The 22,227-nt window shown below is 37.6% G+C and overlaps 1 protein-coding gene and 1 pseudogene across 7 annotated transcripts in view; one reads left to right on the top strand and one right to left on the bottom strand.

Moving 5' to 3' along the window:
• SLC25A21 (solute carrier family 25 member 21) overlaps nt 1-22,227 on the bottom strand; it is a 502,852-nt gene that overhangs the window by 391,124 nt on the left and 89,501 nt on the right. The gene's annotated exons all lie outside the window — the stretch shown is intronic.
• On the top strand, nt 12,422-12,885 carry LOC311602967 (large ribosomal subunit protein uL23-like; annotated as a pseudogene). The gene has a single exon. The product of its transcript is annotated as a large ribosomal subunit protein uL23-like (transcript).

Below are 22,227 nucleotides of genomic sequence, written 5' to 3'. Positions count from 1 at the left end.
ACCACAGTTTCTTTGTCCATTCTTCAGTTGAAGGGCATCTAGGTTGTTTCCAAATTCTGGCTATTAGGAATAAGGCTACTATGAACATATCTGAACAAATGTCCTTGTTGTACGGTAAAACATCTTTCTGGTATATGCCCAGGAGTGGTATAGCTGGGTCCTGAAGTAGCACTATTCCCAATTTTCTGGGAAAGTAGCAGATTGATTTCCAAAGTCCTTGTACAAGTTTGCACTCCCACCAGCAATATAAGTGTGTTCCCCTTTCTCCACATCCTTACCAGCATGTAACGTCACTTGAGTTTTTGATCTTAGCCATTCTGATGGGTGTAAAATGGAATCTCAGAGTCATTTTGATTTGCATTTCTCTGATGACTAGGGACATTGAACATTTCTTTAAGTGTTTCTCAGCCATTTGATATCGCTTTGTTGAGAATTTTCCATTTAGTTCTGTACCCCATTTTTTAATTGGATTATTTGGTTTGATGGTCTTTAATTTCTTGAGTTCTTTATATATTTTGGATATTAGCCCTTTGTCAAAATCAAGTGTCCATAGGTGTGTGGATTTATTTCTGGGTCTGTGATTCGACTGCTTTGATCCACTTATCTGTTTCTATGCCAGTACCATGCAGTTTTTATTACTGTTGCTCTATAGTGCAGCTTGAGATCAGAGATGGAGATACCCCAAGAAGATCTTTTAGTGTACAGAATTGTGTTAGTTATTCGGGTTTTTTCCGTATGAAGTTGAGAATTGCTCTTTCGAGGTCTGTAAAGAATTGTGTTGGAATTTTGATGGGACTTGCATTGAATCTGTCGATCATGTTGGTGAAATGGCCTTTTTTACTATGATAAGCCTATAGATCCATGAACAGCAACTTCAATGTCTTTGACAACTGTGATGTTGAGTTTTTATAGCTGAGCCTAGAGTTCTGAGATCATCTCCAGCTTAAGTAGCGCTGGGAAGATGCTAACTCAACTTGTCTGGCTCCTCACTGTTGACCTCCATGCTCTTGCTGCTTGAGGTGAACACAGTGTTGTCCTTACAGAGCACAGGCTTAGAAAGAGGCACAGCTCTTTTTTGCCTACTGTACCATTTGCTCTCTGCCTTCCAACATTGTTCAGCCCATGGGACTCACCCACAAGATTATAAAAGAAAAGGAATTAGAGGGGTGGCTATACTGTCCATACAGGCTATACTGTCTATACAGGCTATACTGTCTACACAGGCTATACTGTCTACACAGGCTATACTGTCTACACAGGCTATACTGTCTATACAGGCTATACTGTCTATACAGGCTATACTGTCTATACAGGCTATACTGTCTACACAGGCTATACTGTCTATACAGGCTATACTGTCTACACAGGCTATACTGTCTATACAGGCTATACTGCCTACACAGGCCATACTGTCTATACAGGCCATACTGTCTATACAGGCTATACTGTCTACACAGGCTATACTGTCTATACAGGCTATACTGTCTACACAGGCCATACTGTCTATACAGGCCATACTGTCTATACAGGCTATACTGTCTATACAGGCTATACTGTCTATACAGGCTATACTGTCTACACAGGATATACTGTCTACACAGGCTATACAGTCTACACAGGCTATACTGTCTACACAGGCTATACTGTCTACACAGGCTATACTGTCTATACAGGCTATACTGTCTATACAGGCTATACTGTCTACACAGGCTATACTGTCTACACAGGCTATACTGTCTATACAGGCTATACTGTCTACACAGGCTATACTGTCTATACAGGCTATACTGTCTACACAGGCTATACTGTCTATACAGGCCATACTGTCTATACAGGCTATTATGTCTATACAGGCTATACTGTCTATACAGGATATACTGTCTACACAGGATATACTGTCTACACAGGCTATACAGTCTATACTGTCTACACAGGCTATACTGTCTACACAGGCTATACTGTCTACACAGGCTATACTGTCTATACAGGCTATACTGTCTACACAGGCTATACTGTCTACACAGGCTATACTGTCTACACAGGCTATACTGTCTACACAGGCTATACTGTCTACACAGGCTATACTGTCTATACAGGCTATACTGTCTATACAGGCTATACTGTCTACACAGGCTATACTGTCTATATAGGCTATACTGTCTATACAGGCTATACTGTCTATATAGGCTATACTGTCTACACAGGCTATACTGTCTATACAGGCTATACTGTCTATACAAGCTATACTGTCTATACAGGCTATACTGTCTATACAGGCTATACTGTCTACACAGGCTATACTGTCTATACAGGCTATACTGTCTACATAGGCTATACTGTCTATACAAGCTATACTGTCTACACAGGCTATACTGTCTATACAGGCTATACTGTCTACACAGGCTATACTGTCTACACAGGCTATACTGTCTACACAGGCTATACTGTCTACACAGGCTATACTGTCTATACAGGCTATACTGTCTACACAGGCTATACTGTCTATACAGGCTATAATGTCTACATAGGCTATACTGTCTGGCCCTGGATGTTCTATAGTCTTCTGTTAGTTCTTTAACCTGACCAGCTCAGCCACAGTTCTTCCTCACTATGGCTTTTCAGCGTGCCATCTGGTACATACTTACAGTTCCCTTCTCTGAATATTGCCTTTTTCTCATCGTGGTTTACTTTTTGAATGGCTGTTGCCCGTATTCTCTTCTTTCTCTCTCTGTGAATGCAGTTTTGGTTTTTTGCTTTTTTGTTTTGTTTTGTTTTGGAGGCTATTTCAAGTTTTGTTTTAATGAAATTGGGGAATAAGTAAGGAAAACCAATTACATTATTTTTCTCAATTTAAATTTTATTCACCTGTGAAATTTTATATTAATACATGCAAACAAAATTTCACTTAAATTCAGTTTAAAGGACATAGTTATATTTAAACATAGAATATTATATTATGTTAAGAAGTAACTGTTAAACACAAAACTGTCAACAGCATGTCAAAATATGGGGAACAGATCACTGAGGCCCTTAACTTTTCTTATTGTATAGTGCTCACATTTTTACATGAATTTTTATTTATATATTCAGAAAAAAAGACATATTTTTAAAACAAAATAAAGAGATGACATCTTAGATTATTTTTGTTTTCATTCAAACATGGTGTTTGAATGAATGTACAGATTTGAGATATATAGGGTGGTAATTTGATTATTGAGTCATATGTGACCCAGCTGAATGAATGTAATAACAGACAGATGATGGTTTATGTTGTTGATATGAACTGATTTCCCTTGCTCCATATTTTAGCAGCCAGTCATTTCCACAATTCGTTTAGACCCTGGGATGATGCCCAGCAGGGATGCAGTTTTGAGCCTGGGACATTCTCACACAGCTGGAAGACATTCAGTGACTCCACATGATGGGGCTGCTGGGGAAGGGGAAGATGGGCACCTGCCCTGACACCAAAAGCAAGCTGTTCTGAGCTAGCAAGCACCCTGTTCTGGCAGTAAGATTTACATGCGCTCTTTAGGCAGTGAGCTTTAGAACTGAAATCCAAGAACTATAGATGTCTTGAACATGGAGAGCACATTGCAAGGCATCCTAAAGTTAAAGAGAGGAAAGGAAAGCTATAGAAAGATGTAGTCTACTAGCCTTGCTTTCACACTCGTTAGCAATTATCTTCAGAACACACTATAAAAACTAATAAAACTCATCTTCACTTTTTCAGGGACAATACTATACTTGAAGTATAAAATTAAGTGTAAAATGTGTGAATAATGAAATACTGGGTCTTACATTAGCCTGTTTGACATTAGGTTCCAAAGATCTAATCAAATGGGCTGATAAGTGACTCAGACTTTGTAAGCAATTTCAGGACAGCACCGCTCTGTGTTCCAGCAGACACAGTCAATCCTTTCACTATACCGAGCTATGATTTAGATTCTGACTTAAGCATGCATTGATAGTTTTCTTTTTATAAAAGATGCTATCAGCAAGACAAACAAAGATTTGTATTGTTTTAAAGATTATTTATAAATCCTTAAAAAAATTCAATGGAAACAAAAAATAACGTCTTGATTTTCAAAACCTTTCAACATCTGTTTTTACTTACTTTTCGGCATTTTTAAAGTTCTCTGGGTTTTAACTGAATTTCTTCGCTTTCTCTTTGCCTATTCCTTTCATTGACTATCTTCACAGTAACTTATACACGGAGACAGAATCTATAAGCACATGAAAATGTCCACAGCATATAAAGAATAAATTCTGAGTCATACGACCTAGAACATGGAAGGCACCGCAAAATAAAAGATGAGATGTAGAAGGAGCAGACCCTCTATAAAAAACAGCTCCTACACTGGCTGACGCTGACCGCTGAACTTAAATCTTAGATACTATAAATATTTCCTAATGAATAAAAGGGATGTTTGCATATATATGGATAGGTGAGTATGTTTGTGAAAGTATTAATATAACGGTCCTTAAAGCCCCACTGTTGTGATGAAAAAGTTGGGGTATTACAGTCTGCTGGTTAACAGTATCCTCAGTGTTAGTCAGTTCACGGGGCTTTTTTTTTTTCACTTCTAGACCAAAAGACTTAAGTACAAATACATTTTAGGATCTTGTTTGTTTTCAAAATAAAGATATTTTCCTATACTTAGTAAGAGTTATCTATGAAACACCATTATTCAATTATTTTTTAGGACATAATTCTGTCATTCCTTGACCTTTCCCATACAAGATGCATTGCATTTATTTCGTTGAAATGTCACCTTATAGATATTAGAACCATTCCTTATTTTATGTTTCCTGACTTCTTAAAATGTGAAATTTTGCTTAATTTCTCAGCGATAGGAGACAGAGGGTGAAAAAGAAAGGTGGTATACCGATTTTCATTCAAACACAAGTCTGTTCGGGATTTCTTGGAAATTTTGAGATGCTTTACATTTTTCTTGGTGGCTTCTTGTGAGGTTCATATAAAGCCCATGGATTATTTGTGGTTTATATACAAAAGGGGAGAAAGGAAATGTGGGGAGGAAACAGCCTTTATGCAGCATACTCCTGAGTTCCTCTACTGGGCTTGCTGACATTCTTCACTTCCCCAGTTAGGCTGACCTCAAGATTCTTGATAGCCAGGACTTCTGAAGGAATGTAAACCACATCATCTCCCCAGTGGGGGAACAAAAACAAAGCAGTATGCTATGCCTGGGTTAGGAAAGAGGAAGAGCTCCAGGCAGTCAGGATTCCTGTGGGCATAGGCTTGTCCACGTGAGATAGAGGTGGCTTTGAAGTTACTCAGAAGTCCTTTTCATGCAGGTAAAGAACACATTGGGAGACATTGTACCTGGTTTCTGCCACACACCTGTGAGCTCAAGTAGGAGGGAGACTACGGATCCCCATCTCAAATGAAGCTTACAGAAGGAGAAAGATACCAGAAGTCGAAGGCACAAGGAGTGGAAGAAAGCCAGGTCCTTTTTGGCCAATTCTGATTCTTGGCAACTCTCCAATTTGTGGTTGCTTTGATTGTATGCTGAACTTAAAATTTTTTTCTTGTAGATTATTTGGTGCTTTATTTTTCTTTATTTTCTATTTTTCTGATTGCATGATTTTAAATTTTTTAAAATCAATTTAACCACATGATTTGGAACTTGTATGACAACTTGAGGTGGAAAAAATAGAAATTTATTCTGAAAGTGGCCCTTATCAGGCTCACAAGTCCCCTTTTTACACACACACACACACACACACACACACACACACACACACACACACACACATGCTTACTTGCCTTAAATGTGTTTCCATCTAATACTATATTTAAATAGTCATCTCCGAGACGGTCCTTCAAGAGTCCATGCTCCACAAGGCTTTCTTAGCCCTGCTGCCTCTATGAAGTTGCAGAGCTACTTGTTTATCTAATGAACAACACTGACTTGGTAGCTAATAAGCCCATAAATGCATCATGTTCAGAGCTAAACTGCATCCTTTCTCTGTGCCTTTCTCCTGACTCCAAGCTTTCTCCCTGTGCTTCTTATCTCTTCTACCATGTGTCTGTCTGAATAATGAATCCGAGAATCACTTTGACTTCTTTGCCTTGTCTAACTAACAACTAGTTCTGCCAATCTTATTCCTCAGGATCACTTTCTTTTCATGTGTCTTGATTTCTGCTTGTCCCCTAATTCATGGTTATTTTTGACATATTTTACGGAAATGGCACCTTGGCCAGTCTCATCCTCACTGACTTTTCTCCCATTTGATCAATTTTCCTTCTATTCACTTGGAGCTCCCCTGATTGGGCCAATCCTCAAACATTAGCCGACTGTAAGTCCAAGTTCAACTCTTCAGTAATTTTTCCTTATCCTCATAGTAAATGTCAAATGTTTGACTGTGACATAAGAGATTCGTTGTCTAATTGTGATACTTCTCCAGAGCTGAGGTTGTGATTTCCAACCCATCACACTCCTTCCAGTCCTTAGGGAATACTGAATAGTTCAGCCAGAACTCTCTGTTCTCACTGCCTATTTCAAATGCAATGATCCATTTCATAGTGATATTAAATATGTTTTATGCTTTCCCAATGTCCCTATGTTGACACCAACTACAAGGTGATTGCATTAGAGGTGGAACCTTCAGCAGCTGCTTATATGATAGGGTAAAGCATTCATGTACGGGATTAGTGACTTTATAAAAGTCCCCAGAGAACTAGTTAGCCCATTCCAGGATGTGATGACAGTGGGAAGGAGCCAGCTATGAATCAAAAAGCACACCATCCCTATCATTCACCAATGCCAGCACCATAGTCTTCAACTTCCTAGTCTCCAAAGTGCAGAAAATAACTTTTCTTGTATATAAACAATCCAGTTCATGGCATTTCCTTGTAACAGACCTTAAGGGAGAAGATGCTAATATGTATCTTCCTTTACCCTGAAATTGATCAAGTCCTCAGAAATATTTGCAATTGCCCTAACTTTTAATGTTATCAATCAGCATATACTGTTGTAACTATTTGGTGTTTTCTGCTATTTTTCTGTAACCCTAAAGGGTAGGTACCATGTTAGTTTTAATGCCCTCTACTCTGCCTGGTGTTAGTATTTGATAACCACTAACTAAACAAGTGAATGTGTTTGCTAATAATTCCTTTCTTCACCAACAAAATAGGCCACATGATCTGTGGTATAATTATCAATGGTTGGACCACTCAACATACAGGAGCTGTAAGCCAACCCAGAGAAAAACTGAGTCTACGTACATCAAAGCATCTTACCAAATTTGTAGGGTCTCATCAAGCCCAAACTTTGCAAGTTAAGAGTAAGGTAGCAAGGTCAATTTCCATGTTCAATAAGAAGCTTGGGTTTGAGCGTATAGCTAAAGGATGGGGCAAGGATATGGTTATCCTCCGTCTCTGCCTAGTTATCATGATCCTATCATTGAGTTTCAAGAGATGTAGGGGGATATTAAGAGTGCTATAAGCTGTAAGAGTGTGCTGTCATCTCTTGATTCTCATTCTAAAGGGTCTTATTACTATTGACATTGACAAGGTTTCCAGTTGAAAGATTTTATGAACTCCTTTAAATTTTATTTGGGAACATGATAAAATGTTTTTAAATGGCCCATTTTTAACTTATTTAACCCTTGAAAAATGTCCCCTCTACTGATACATGCAATTACAGGTATGAAGTCTTGAGATAGCTTTAACTATCAGAAGGTGGTATTACTGAAAATTCTTGGAAGATGACTCAGCTGTGGCAAATTAAGTCTCATATAGCCCAAATACTATCTTACCACCTGCAGTGGACTCACTGTAAAACCAGCATTCCACCCCTTTACCATGTAGTTGTTAGTTCTTTCAACTTGGCACAACTTAGCACAACTTGGCACAACTGGGAAGAAAGTCTCAGTGAGGGACTGTATAGGTCAGTTGTGCCTGTGGGGAGCCCATATTGATTGCCAATTGATGTGGGTGGCATGGTTCTCTAAGGTGGAGATCCTGGACTGCCTAAGTACACAGAGCAAGCTGAGCGTCATCAGTCATGCAAGCTAGCATTTATTTCTGCACTTGATTGTGTATGTGATAGGATAAGCTGCTTCTTCAGGGTCCTGCATTTTTCACTTACCCACAGTCATGGAATATACCCTGGAACAGTAAGCTAAAATAAATCCTCCTTCCCCAAAGTGGCTTTTTGTCAGGTAATTTTTTATCACAGCAGCAGACACGAAGCTAGAACACCATGTTTTGCTCCTTGTTTCTTTTGCATCTCTAAGTTGTTCCTGTCTCCCATGACTACATCAAACACCAGGTTTTCATGGTCTAATTTATTCGTAAAGCCCACTAGTACCAAGGGAGAGACTATGTTATTAATCTAACAAGCATTATAAGTAGATAAGTTTTGCTACTGTTTGTTTAAAGTGATAACATACAGTAATGATTAGTAATAACAATATTGTCAGTGTGTAATTCCACTCCAGCAACTGAAGCTTATGATGCTTTGTAGGAAAGAAAAGTCATGGGATGAATTAGAGATCCACTGTGGGTAAACAAAGGTTCAGGAAGAATTATCACATTCAACTACAATACCAGAGATTCTCCAGTACATAGGATGCCTTAATAACATGCTAGGAAACCACAAAATGAGGCTCTGTCATGTTTCTCTACCACCACACCCAGATGACCTCTTGTTTACTGTGATTTGGCTCATGGTTGCTCAACTTCATGATGATGCAAATACAATGCAACCTCTGCAGAAACTGCTGCCTACATTTTGCATATTTATTTATTCCTAACTAACCTAGTATCTTTCGATCTTGGGCAGTAGCAATAAGCTCCCACACCCAAGCAGCCAACTGCTACATACTTAGCAACCAATACATATGCTATAATCCAAAATTATGTTTATTAGAATAGGTGCATTTGATGCAATTTTTATTTAAGTTATTTTCAACTTGCTATAAGCATTGAAGAAACATTTATAGTGATAAATCTATAGACATGTCTTTTCCAAGAAGAGTAGTAGAAAGGGAAGAGGGGTTAATTTAAATACTGAGATCAGAAACTTGGTTTTACATATTTCTTTCTTTGCCTTCTTAAAATATTAGTTATCAGAAATTAGAATGGACTGATTCTATTCACACTGGATTAATTAAAACACACTAACTCCTAGTATATAGTAGAAGAGCAACCTTTCAAAAATATCAGTTCCCTTCCCCATCTCAAACACCTACTGTTGTAACCTGCTTAAAATCACAGCTCCTCTGTTTACACTTGCTTTCCATTTTTAGTATAACAGAAGCCATTTTGTTTTTAAATTTCCATTTTGATCATAAGGTGAAAGTAAGTTCAACTTCTCAGGCTGTACCTGCTTGGGACTTGAATAGCCTTTTACTTACACTTCAGTATTTGTTAAACATTCTGCCTCTGTATAATTTAATCCAGGCCATGAATGTTTTCAGCCTCTAAGACTTACTGCTGAATACATTTACCCTTTCTAGTTTTTTCTGAACTCTATTTGGCTGGCTCAACTCAGCTGTTCTGGCTTAAACTAACTCTAACAATCTCTTCTAATCTGGATGCTATTCATTCTCTGGCTCATCCTTGTTCTGTATTTATCTGGGTTTATCAGATTCTCTCTTCAACCTGTCTCTGTAAAAACTTTCCCGGTTAAACTGCCTCTGAATTCCACAAGCTCAACTCCATTCACTGCCTCTCAACTTGCTGACTCAACCAAACTGACTAGAACTTAGATATTTTCATAGTCTGTCTCTTGGGTGTTGGGATTAAAGACCTGGAATATGTCCTATACCAGGCTGGCCTTGAACTAAGATATCTACTTGTCTCTGTCTCCTGAGATTAAAGGCATGCCTGTGTTCCATCCAGATCACAGAGACCTAGAAGGTCTTTGGATGTGATATTTTGCCAAAGCAACAAGGTTTTTCATTAAAATTACTCTGCAGTGAAACAATAGGAAAGAGGAAATGTAAATAATTCATCAATCGCAAGCTTAAATCTATCCTAACAGGCTTAATAAACCAAATTGTTCATAATAAAGAGACAGAATTCTATTGACTCTTGTACATGTTGATTATCCACATATAAGGAACACCCTGAAAATAAGGCAATGGGAGTATGGGAATCACTTCTTTCTATGCAGCCAGTACTATTAATCATTTGTTCTGCCAAACACGGAGCCTCCTATTTACTAGTCACCCATGTGCTATTCTGGAATATGTAGTTGTAACCATATGTTCTGAGATCTGATTGGCAACTCAATATCTTAAACATGTTCATGATTTATCAATATTACCAACAGTAATTATATTTTCAAATGATACGTACACTATATTTATAATAATATCAGGCACAATGAAAACTGTTTTATGTCTTTTTACGTGTGTGTGTATGTGTGTGTGTGTGTGTGTGTGTGTGTGTGTGTGTGTGTGTGTGTGTTTCTGTCTGTCTGTCTGTCTGCCTGTCTGTCAAGGATTTGTATCCCATTTTATGAAATGAGCTAAGGGCTAAATGGGAAAAAAATACAATAGTACCCTCTTCCCAGAATTCCTAGTGGATGCTGAAAATAGCACAAAATTCCATATGTATCATTGTAAGTAAGAAATTAGCAATAATAAATAACAATGAATAACATAATAGTAATATAAAGGTTACCTCTTCCTTGAAATCAACAAGACAAATATTATTATTTAGGAATGTAGTTGATCGCTCAAACTGAAACTGTAGAAAGCAACACTGTGACTAAAGGAGGGATGACTGTGTTTGGCTTGCCTAAGTTTACACAGCCAGCAACAAAAATAACTCTGACTTCCTGACTTGCAAGTCCATTCTCGGAGCTCTAAGCCAGTGTTTCTAAGTCAGTCCTCCATGGATGGCAGCATTAACCACTCTTGGGATCCTGCCAGAAATGAAAAGTCTACTGAATCCTAATTTGGGGAAGCAGAAACCAGATCACCACACATCTCTACATTCCATGAACCCCTCCATGTGATTCTCACAACATGCTCTGCTCCAAATCATTACACAGCACTTTCTACTGCCTCCTTAACTCATGTAAGACTAATGGTGCTGTCATTTCATTGTTCCCTTCTGAAACACAGCTGTTTATCCCTCGACAGTGGCGTCTTTATTGATTGTATTCTGAATACTTTAAACACTGTGTCCTATCTTTTGAGATAACTGGTCAACCTAGTATTTCTGAAAGAGTCTACTAAATATGTGACCACAAAGTGATTACTAATAGTGGTCTTTGTCACTCAGATGTCCTACCATATGGACTACAGAGCTTCCAGTTGGTATAGCTATAAAGCTATGGCTGCCAGACTTTTCAACATTGTATCAAGTTAAATATTTTATCTGTGCTCAAGATTTAAAACAAGCAAGTCAGAGGAAGCAGAGGAGAAAAAATTGTCTTCAAAAGAATCTAATTTGGAGGATTTACACTTCTCAACTTTAAATATCACTCAACTTCATGGCTTAGTATTGATTAAGTTCAATGTCTTTCAGCTCCTCATTGTTTGAAATCAAAGTATGAAAAGAAAATGAAATGACAATACTCTCAATATGTAGGTACTTGCAAGGTATATAACTAATAAAGAACTCTTAGCAATCAGTAACAGAAGGACAATAATACTAAAATGAGAAAAGAAGACTCACATACGTACACATAACACATACATACATGCATACGTGGTCAATAAGAAAACAAAAACAGGATTAACATCACAAGCCATCAAGAAAATATAGGCCAAAATTGCACTGAGCTACCAATTCATACATATCAGGATAGACAAGAGTTTAAAAATCTAACAATAACTGCTAACCTGGATACTGAGAAGTTCGAATACTCATACCTGGCTATGGAAAATAAACAATGATGCAAACACTTTGGAAAATAGCCTGGAAATTTCTGAAATATTAAACATAGAGATGCCACACGACCCAGAAATTCCATTCTTAGGTATATACCCAAAATATTAATGTATGCCCATAGAAAAACTTATACACGAGTGTTCATAGTAGGCAAGAATGGAAAAAAACAGTTGTCAATAAATTAATGAATGGATAAATAAAATATAGTATTTTCATATAAGGGAAGATGACTGAGAAACAACAAGAAAATACACTGAAGGAGGTAACTCAGACCCAGAGAGGCAACTATCTCTTATGTGTAAATGCTAGCTTCAAACCTTTAGATATGAGCTTATAACATGAAGTAACTACAGGTACCAAGAAAGTAAAAAGGATCTTGGTGAGGGAAAGAACTCTAGAGAAGGGATTAGCAGAAAACAGAAACTTTGAAAAGGGAAATGAGAAAAACAGTTAGGAAGGAGACTTAACTGGCAAGGGAGGACAACACAGAAAGAGGAGAAAGCAATAAATAACCCTAAGCATTTGTTTTAAAAAATTCACCAGAAAGATTTTCGCCAAGATGGCGCTGAAAGGGAAGAAGAAGGAAGCTCCTGACCCTCTCAAAGCTGAAGCCAAAGCGAAGGCCTTGAAAGCTAAGAAGGCACTGCTGAAAGGCGTCCACAGCCACAGAAAGAAGATTGCACATCGCCCACCTTCCGGTGGCCCAAGACCCTGCAGCTCTGGAGGCAGCCCACATACCCTCAAAAGAGTGCACCCAGGAGAAACAAACTTGATCACATGCCATCATCAAGTTCCCCCTGACCACTGAGTCAGCCATGAAGAAGATAGAGGACAACGGCACACTAGTGTTCATTGTGGATGTCCAGGCTAACAAGCACCAGATCAAACAGGCTGTGAAGGAAATCTACGACATTGATGTGGCCAAAGTCAATACTCTTACAAGGCCTGTGTTCAGCTGGCTCCTGGTTATGACACTGTGGGACCCAGCCAACAAGGCTGGGATCATCTAGACTGAGTCCAGCTGGCTAATTCTAAATATACACTTTTTTCACAGGAAAATATATGTTTATTTGCAATCATGTGTGTTGCATATGTGCACATATGAGCATGAACAAATATATTTTTAAATGAAAGTATGACACATGAGATGACAATGCTCCTCAAAAAAGCCATAGAATATTTTACAAAGCCTCCTGTGCCAGGTGTGAGAAACTTCCTTTTGAATTGGTTGTCAATAGAGTCCATGTCACCCTCAAAGCAATATAGGCTATTTATTGCCAAGTCCCTTGGTTGCATCCCAGAACAGGAGTGCAAGGCCCAGCTGCTGAAGAAACCACATGCTTCAGGTGGAAACTCACCAAGAGTAACCTTCCTAGCACAATAACCCTAAGGGTGGGTGCACTAGTGGCACACGTACCTTGGCAGTAACCAACATCTCTCTAATTGGACTTAAGATCCTTTCAACAAGAGGGAAAGAAAACCTGATACTAGAAACCTAGTGAAGTCATGGAAATTAAAGGAGAATCTACTACCTCCATTTTACTAAATCAGCACAATCCCCAAATACATTCTAAATATCCTTATAGGCACAGATAAGTGTACACCCTCACCCTTCAGCAAAGAAAACTGAAAGCTCTCTTCGCAACAGATGAAAACCAACACACACAGAACTACAACGAATCAAACGTAGAACTGTGGAGCCCAGCCCCCTCTGGCACCTCTACAATACAACTCCTTCATCCAAGACTCAGGAATAATTGCAGAACAGGGGAAGACAGACTGCAAAAACAAGAGCAGCAGCAAGGGGTATTTCGGTGTGTGAGATTGTGTCTCCTAGGAATCTCAGAAGCTACAGCCATAGAGTCTCACCAACATGACTGTCTAGTCATGAGCTGAACAAGAACTTTAACAATATGACATGATAACAGATAGGAGAAAACTCACAAGACCTTAGCCATGCACAAAGAACCACAGATAACAAAGAAATGCTGAGAGGGGGGGAAATAGTCTGCCCAAGGGAAGGGCACGCTGACTGATTATACATACTAGAGAGAGAGTCCGGAAACACACACATACACATATATAAATATATATAATATTTTTATAAATGTTATATAACATAATATTACATTAATGTTATTGATATCAATATTAACATCATGTTGTTAATATTAATATAATAAATATAGTATATTATTATAATACATGATTATATAAGATATAATTTTATATACTTATATGTAAACACACATATTTTATACAAATATGTATAATCAGGCTGTATTTATGCATTTAAATATATATGTGCTTATACAAACACTTAAATGTATGTAATAGCAACTAATGAAAAAGGAGGCATAATTTGAAGGAGAGCAAAGAAGAGTATATGAAAGGGTTTGGAGGAAGGAAAGAAAACAAGAATGGTAGACAACAATCTTGGTACACTTTCTAATAATAAACCATTTTCCAAAACCTTTTCCTCTTTAGGTCTTCATTGTTTTCTTTATCCTTTCAAAAAATATGAAGCATTTCATACATAACAGCTAAGGTAATCTGTTTTAATATAAATTAAATTCTATACTTCCCTATTTTAACTTCTATGGTGTTTTCTCCTTGTGTGTAAGAAAAACTCTTCTTAAAAAATAATCCTCTATGCCTGGCGCAGTGGCACACACCTCTAATCCCATCACTTTGGAGGCAGAGGCTGGCTGGCTGGCTGTGAGTTTGAGGCCAGCCTGGTCTACAAAGCGAATTCAGGACAGCCAATGCTACACAGAGAAATCCTGTCTTCAAAACAAAACAAATAACCCTCTGCAATTCCATAGCAAGACCTGATGGCTCCAATATTAACCTCAAGACAATAGACTCAGTCAAAGTGCCTTCATTGTAGCTGTCACACTTTCAGCTTAGGGTGACTCCTCTGACCAAAGTTCACACTCTTCTCTATACACATGGATCCTTCATATTCATTATTCCCTCAATTCCCACACCATCTTTTTGTGTCATCTTAATACTCTATGGTGTTCTAAGTGATCATCACATTCTTTGAGATATGTACCTGTTTATTGCCTATGGCGTTTCTACATGCAGAGAAATTAGTATAGCAGCAACATTGACTGCTTCTTTGATTCTTCTACTTTGCCATGCTGCTAAATCTTTAATTACTAAAAATAAATTAATAAAGCTAAAAATAAAAGAAAAATAAGATTTATTTCATATACAGTACCTGGAGGGGTGTGACTGGTGTTTTTATATGATAAGCTTGTGAATTCCCCATCTTCTCTTTATCAGAGTACCTCCTGTAGGGGCATTGTATTCTTCTAGCAACTGCAAAGGTGTTAGAATACCACTTTTCCTAAGAGTTTAAATCTAAAAAATGCATATGCAGTACTTTAAATCTTCTCATTATCTTCAATAAGCTATCTGAGCTATAATTGACTCAGCTTTACAAGGTCTCTCCTTTAAAGTTAGCAAAACAAAAATCAAAAGAATCCAACAAGGTCTTTCTAAAGCTAAGGAAGCCTAGATTATCCTAAATTCATTATTCAAGAGCAGTGATAAAAACCAGCCTAAATATCACCGGCATTCTAATGTAAACTTCAAAATACTTTCGTAAACTAGAGAAAATTAGAAACTACTTCTTGAAGGGTAGTTTTTAACTTTTGTTGATTTTTAACCTTTTTAAAATAATAGATTTTGAGCATGGAATATCTGTTTTGATATGATCAATATTACAACTGTTGGGTAAGTGGAAATGTTGCCATAGGTCAATATATCCCTTCCATACGATTGCCCAGCAATTCTCTTGTTAGTCCTTTGCTAAAATATGAAATTAATATAAAATATTTAATATATCATTAGGCATATTAACATAATCTGGTATAAAAAGCCTTTTATAATAATGACATTGTCTTAGTTACTTTTATATTAGCATGACAAAATGCCATGACCAAGAGAACTTATAAAAGAAAGCATCTAACTTGAGCCCATGGTTCCACAGGGTGAGTGTCTGTAACCATCATGGTGGGGAGTACAACAGCAGGCAGGCAGGCAGGCACTAGAGCAGTTGCAGTTACAATTGTTACATAACACAAGACTGAGAGGGCTAACTGAGATTGGCATGGACTTTTTAAAATTTAAATTCCCCCCCCCCCCCAATGACACATCCCCTCCAACAAGGCAACATCTTTTAGTTCTTCTTAAACAGTTCCACCAAGTATTCAATTCTCTGAGCCTATGGGCCCACTCTCATTCAAATCACTGCAGTGGTATTCTCTCGAAAACCATTTCTGAATTTTTAAAATGGTGTGTACAGTAATTTTAGATGTTTGTATATGAATCTTTAACCAGTTAACCAAAGTAAAGGCTGTATTGAATAGCCTTGAAAGCAGATATTCAATGTCTATATCCAAATCTCAAGTGTAGGTTCAGGTAGTGATATTCAATCTGCCACTCACTGGTTGTGTGAACTTAGCCAAGTTTTTATCCTACACCTCAGCATTCATCACCTTCAAAATATAGTCACTAATAGTTCCTCCACCAGGTAATTTTGATGGTAACCTAGGCAGAGTCCTAGAATAGTAGCTGTTAACAGTACAGTATTAAAATGTATTAGTCATTGATTTCTGTTTAAAGAAAACTAATCTGAAACTGAAGTCTTGGTTATCAATATTATGACAATTAAAAATGCTTAAATGTAAACACACTCTAACACAAAATCAACAGAAAGACTGTTAGTTGAGGCTTTCTGTGTGTGGTTATACTTATCTTCATAGACAAAGTAATAACTTACTTAAGGCAAAAATTTTGCAAAAGACGCGCTCTCTCTCTCCCTCCCTCCCTCACTGGCTCCGCTGTGTGTGCAACCTAGATGGAGAAAAAGAAGGGCCCATGGCCCTCCTGGCACTTCTGGCATGTTTAGATTAGGATAAGTAATCACATGTTTCTTCCTCGAGCTGCTTTTAAAGGCTCTTGATGAATGTCAACTTCTAAAAATGAAGTTCTGATCTATGAATACATTCTTTAATTGAGCAAGAACTTTGAATACTTATAAATTGAGTAACCTAGACAAAGTGAGAAGCAAATTACTTATATTTTATTAGCTGAATGAAATATTAATGCATAAATTTCATCAGTATACTTAAGAGATTTTCTTCAATGGCAAGAAAGTAAGACATTTTCTGCTCTCAAGCTCCATTTAGAGAGTAAAGAACTCTTGAATTTTCTGTGGCCTGAAACCATTTGAGTCTGATTTTGTCTTTCCCTTATGAAGGTTACTCCAGTGATTCAGGACCATCCTGTAGAAACACAGCCTATAGCATCACTTCAAGAACTCGTTATCTAACAATTCTACAAATTATTAACCCCACATAGTCATCACATAACTTGTACTTTTCCTTCTCCATTCACTTTAAATGTTTCATTTCATGTGTACCATGAGGCTGGAATGATGTGAGAAATGGGTTTACTTCCAAGGCAACCATCTTAAAGGAACAGACGTTGGCTAGCTTCAGTTCACAAAAGAGACAGCCAAGAGTGTGCCTGTATTGGGGCAAATGCTCACTGACCGTGTTTACTTTACATTAAAGCATATCTTTTCCCATGGTGGTTTAATTTTTGTTAGACATCAACTTAAAAGTATTCAAAGAAGCAAATGTATGTCTATCTTCTGCCTCTGTAGACAGTGGGAGGACAGAGAACATGTTCATTCCAAAGAATGTATGAAAGAAAATCTTGTTTTATTTTGTCTTTGTTTTATTTTTCTAGGCTCTATTTTGAGGGTTCCAAAAGAAAAATGAAGTAGCAATTTTAACTCCGTGTCAGCACTGTTTAGATGGTTCTCATATCATGACATTTAAAATACAGTTGGTAAGCAGGTGCAATAGTCCTGGGTAGAAGCATTTGCTATGTGTACCTGCTAATCTGAGTTCTATACACAGATCTCATACTGGAAGGAAAAAAATGGTTTTCAAATGTTGCCCCATTGCCCTCCTACCTCCCGTGCCAGACCTGGACTCCTGTCATCCAGATAATAATAATAATAATAATAATAATAATAATAATAATAATAATAATATCATCATCATCATCATCTTTAAAAATACAATTGAGGGGGAGGAGAGATGACTCACCAGCTAAGACTACATTCTGCTTTTATAAATGCTCTCTTTCAGCTCACAGCACCTGTGCCAAGTAGCTCACAACCCCCTGTAACTCCAGCGCCAAGGAGATATGACACCTTTGATATCTAAAGGAATCTGAACTTACATGCACCTACACCCTCTAACACACATAATTGAAAGTAATAAAAATAAATATTTAAAATTATAATTGAGATCATTACATTTGGCTACTTATGTCAAATGTTCATACATATTATATTTTAGCTCATATCTTTATACTAGATGACCTTTCACGTTCCTAATTTTTTTCTACATAGTTGCTAAAAGCCATAATTCATACAAGCTCTAGTTTTAAGTAACTTAATTTTAAAATATTTCTATAGTTGTTATTTTTGTATGATTCACACTTTACAAAATTAGAAACACAGTGACTAATGGTATAAATACAGTTATATTTATAATTGGTTTTATATATATATATATATATATAACTATATTTATAATTGGTTAGTTAAGGGAATGGATAACTAAAAGGATTTCTAAACTTGTTTTTAATACTTACATGTTATTACTGTGAATATTTATTTTGTTGCAAATTTTTCTGTCAGGCTAATCTCCAAGTGCTGAATGGGTTCCTGCCAACACTCTGAAATCAGTTGTTCAAAAATCTTAATTATGAGAAAGTAAACAAAGAGTGGTTGAAGTAGTACGGAGTTCTAATGAGTCAATGTAACTAAATTCAAGCAAATCAACTTTCTTCAAAGTTAGCAAGCACAGCTCTGACAGTCATCCATCAAACTGAAGGCCTCCTTAATAAATGCCAATTATAGGGCATATATGCACAAACGTGGCATATGTAGCATAAGTCATAAGATCATTTCCTCCCAAGAAAATTAGTGATCAAGAAAACATCCAGGCAGTGCAAATGATCAGGCCACCCAACAGTAAGGCTTGCTCCTGACCAGAATTCTAACTGGCATTATTCACTCACTCTCACCATCCCCCAACTTCTGTGTGTGTGTGTGTGTGTGTGTGTGTGTGTACGTGTATGTGTGTGTGTGTGTGTGTGTGTGTGTCTGTCTGTCTGTCTGTCTCTTTGTCTCTCTCCTACTTAAAAGTTCAGAACCACTCAGAACTTTGTTTGGGGTTATACAAATTCCTTCACAATTTGTATAGGAGTCTAACATAACTTTTAAAAGCCATGACATGCCCATAATGTACACAGAGTCTCTGACTTCCGCTCAAAGCGAGGCCTTTTCCTAACTTAATCATACTCAAATTTCACCCCTTTTAAAGATCCTGATTCAAAAATGTTCACTCATTCTCCACAGTCCACAAATTTATACCATCTCTTCCTGTGGTATTTTATGTGCATAAATTAAAAAAGAATGTCTTCCAAAAAGGATTAAAAAAATAGGAAAAAGTCATAAACTTTCTAAATTTAGTTCATTTTTATTTTAACTCCCAATATATGTGTTCACGTAACATGCATACACACATATACATATATACATATAAATATGTCTGCATGTTTATAAAACAATCTATTCATATACTTTTAATTATACAGACATGCTGGGTCAACTCGGAAGCTATGTCCTAGGTCTTAGATTATATCACTACAAAATCTAGCACATAGGAAAATTCTTTAAAACTATGCCCCACTGGCAAGTTGGCTCTTACTGTGCAACTCACACAATTATATGAATACCCATGTGGTTCTTTTGTCACGATCACCCTGGCCAGGTGTGGAGTTCATCCTCAGACAAGTTCCTTTGTGCTGTTTGATACCAAGGAAGGGACAGAAGATTTCTTACAAGGTGCAGACACACAGCTTTTCTGTCCAGAGGTCAAGGGCTCAATTTGACACACACCGCTACCTCTATGGTGACAGAGATCATTAATGAAGTAAATGAAAACGTTTGTGTTTGATATTTTTATGCAAATGAATTAGACTAGTCTACATTTGCCCAAGTTGATGTCTTATCTAATTGCCCTTTAAAGTGACACCTTCCATCACACATACAGGCCTTCGCTTAATTCATTTATTTCCATCTTTCCTGAAATGATGATGAATGGTCTGAGCTCCATTCAATTATTTTAAATGTGCAAAGAAACAGAAACAATGAAACTGGCGAAGGCCTCTAAGTTCTTAGGAACAATTTGGCCTAATTAGCATCAACTTCTCCCCCATTCATCATACCCCTTTAGAAATATAAACAAACTGTCAGCTCTAACCTAACAAACAGATCAGTGAGCTACTTAACACAAATTATTCTTACATGAAAAGCTCCTTCTCAGGCATTATTCTCCTTTAGGGCATCTGGGGAGCTGAGCTATTAAAATTGAAGACATATGTTGCAGTCAAACTTGGCTCCCAGATTGTAATGATTGCTGTTGTGACAGTTCTCCGTCAGCATCCTTGCTGCTGGCAACACAGCCCCGAGATTCAGGGCAACGGAAGTCAGAGAGGATGATGCAAACAGAGCCAAGCACACTGGAGACACCTTCTCAGGAGTCCTAGTGGCATCCAGGTGTGAGCCTCAATTCCCCTGATCTCCTGTGGCAGCTCAAGGCTCTGTTTTGTTTGCTTTGGATGTGACAAAGGACAGGAAGGTAAAAATGTGGTCTGTGACAAGACTGGATTTTCAACATATGATTTTTCACTACATTCTATAAGGCTGGAGTTACTTCATTGTGAATGTTTAGCTGAAGGCTGTAAATCTTGCCCTACCTTTCCAGAGAAACTGACAAAGATGTGCCTAGCAGAGTCCTAGTGGAAAGAAACAGCTTTTCAGTAGAAAATATGGGAGTGTTCCTTCACATTACTTAGACACTCCAAACTCCTACCTTTCAACTAAGATGATCAAAAATAATGTGATTACAAGTTTATCCTCGAATGCTATGTTTAAATTCTTGCCTTGACATTGAAGCAAGGTCTTATTTTCTCTGCAGTATAGATTTCATCAGACAGATATTTTGCTTTTCAATTGTTTCAATATCTATAAAATCTCCACGAACAGCGAATTAGTCCTTACTGAACCCACTCTCAGAAGAAACAGAAGCCAAAGTTCCTCCGGGCCATAGGTCAAAACATTTTTATGAATCAATCAATCAAAACACAGCATTATTTTATGTGTGTTCCTCCATAAGGAATGTTATTATGAATTGTTGATTCTTCAACACTGAACTCACAGCCAACTGCAGTACTACAGTTCATCCTAGAGTGACACTCATGGAATGTATGTACTTTCTTGTATGTATGTATGTATGTATTTCGTAGTCTTGCACTCAAACACACTAGACAGCACTTCAGCAACACATGTGGAGGTCACGTTAAGCAGTACAATCATGCACCAAGGTAGGTACAAAGATGAGGAAAACATGGCACTGACCAGGATACCTTTTGTTCCAGTTCAAAAGCTGAATCAAGAAAGCCATGCACCGTGCACAGCAACATCAGATGGCTCAGAGTTCTCACTCCTCTGCACAGTGTAAACAGCCAAGAAGCATGCCAAGTCTCTATCTGGACACTTTGCAGAGACATGGTGGCACCGGGGTAAATTAAGAACCAGGAAATTTATGAATATGAGTATCAGCTGTATATATATATATTCATAGAGATATATTCTCTCACACTTTCCATTGAAGTTGCCTGAGTGTTCTCTCAGAAGAGCAAAGAGTGGAGTCGGAATGTGAACTGAACAAGCTAATTGGTGAAACATATGTCCACAGACTTCCTTCATACATTCTCAAAGAGCACACAGGCTTTAAAGCCAATTAGGATATGTCATCCCCTTCGTCACAGTGATTCCTTCCAGAACAAGGCTTAGTCTGAGCAAATGACATCAGAGATACTTGCTGGGTATTTCAGGTAAGTGGCTGTACAATAGCCATGAATCCTGAGGACCTGGCCTCAGAATTAAGCAAGCACTATAGAAAGCCAAGAAGGAGAAGGGAAAGAAACTGGGTCCTTACTGATGCTGTACAGCTAAGTTAGATTGTCTTCCTCGCCCTATTTTTTATTTTTTAGTTGAATGCCTAATCATGTTAATTACTTAAGGTTTGGGTGCAGTTTTGCTTTATTGTACCCAAGAAACCCTGATGTATTTACCTGCTGGCTTCCTCCCTTCTAACATAAGCAAGGACATACATGAATGTGGGCACGCATGGGTATGTGAACATACACGTGGAAGGAGGCATAATTTCCTTACATTTTGTTCATCTTAT

The sequence above is a fragment of the Acomys minous genome, assembly GCF_964271855.1.
Source record: "Acomys minous genome assembly, chromosome: 8".
NCBI lineage: Eukaryota > Metazoa > Chordata > Mammalia > Rodentia > Muridae > Acomys > Acomys minous.
The sequence above is the reverse complement of the archived record's forward strand: the minus strand, read 5'-3'. Positions and strand labels throughout refer to the sequence as shown.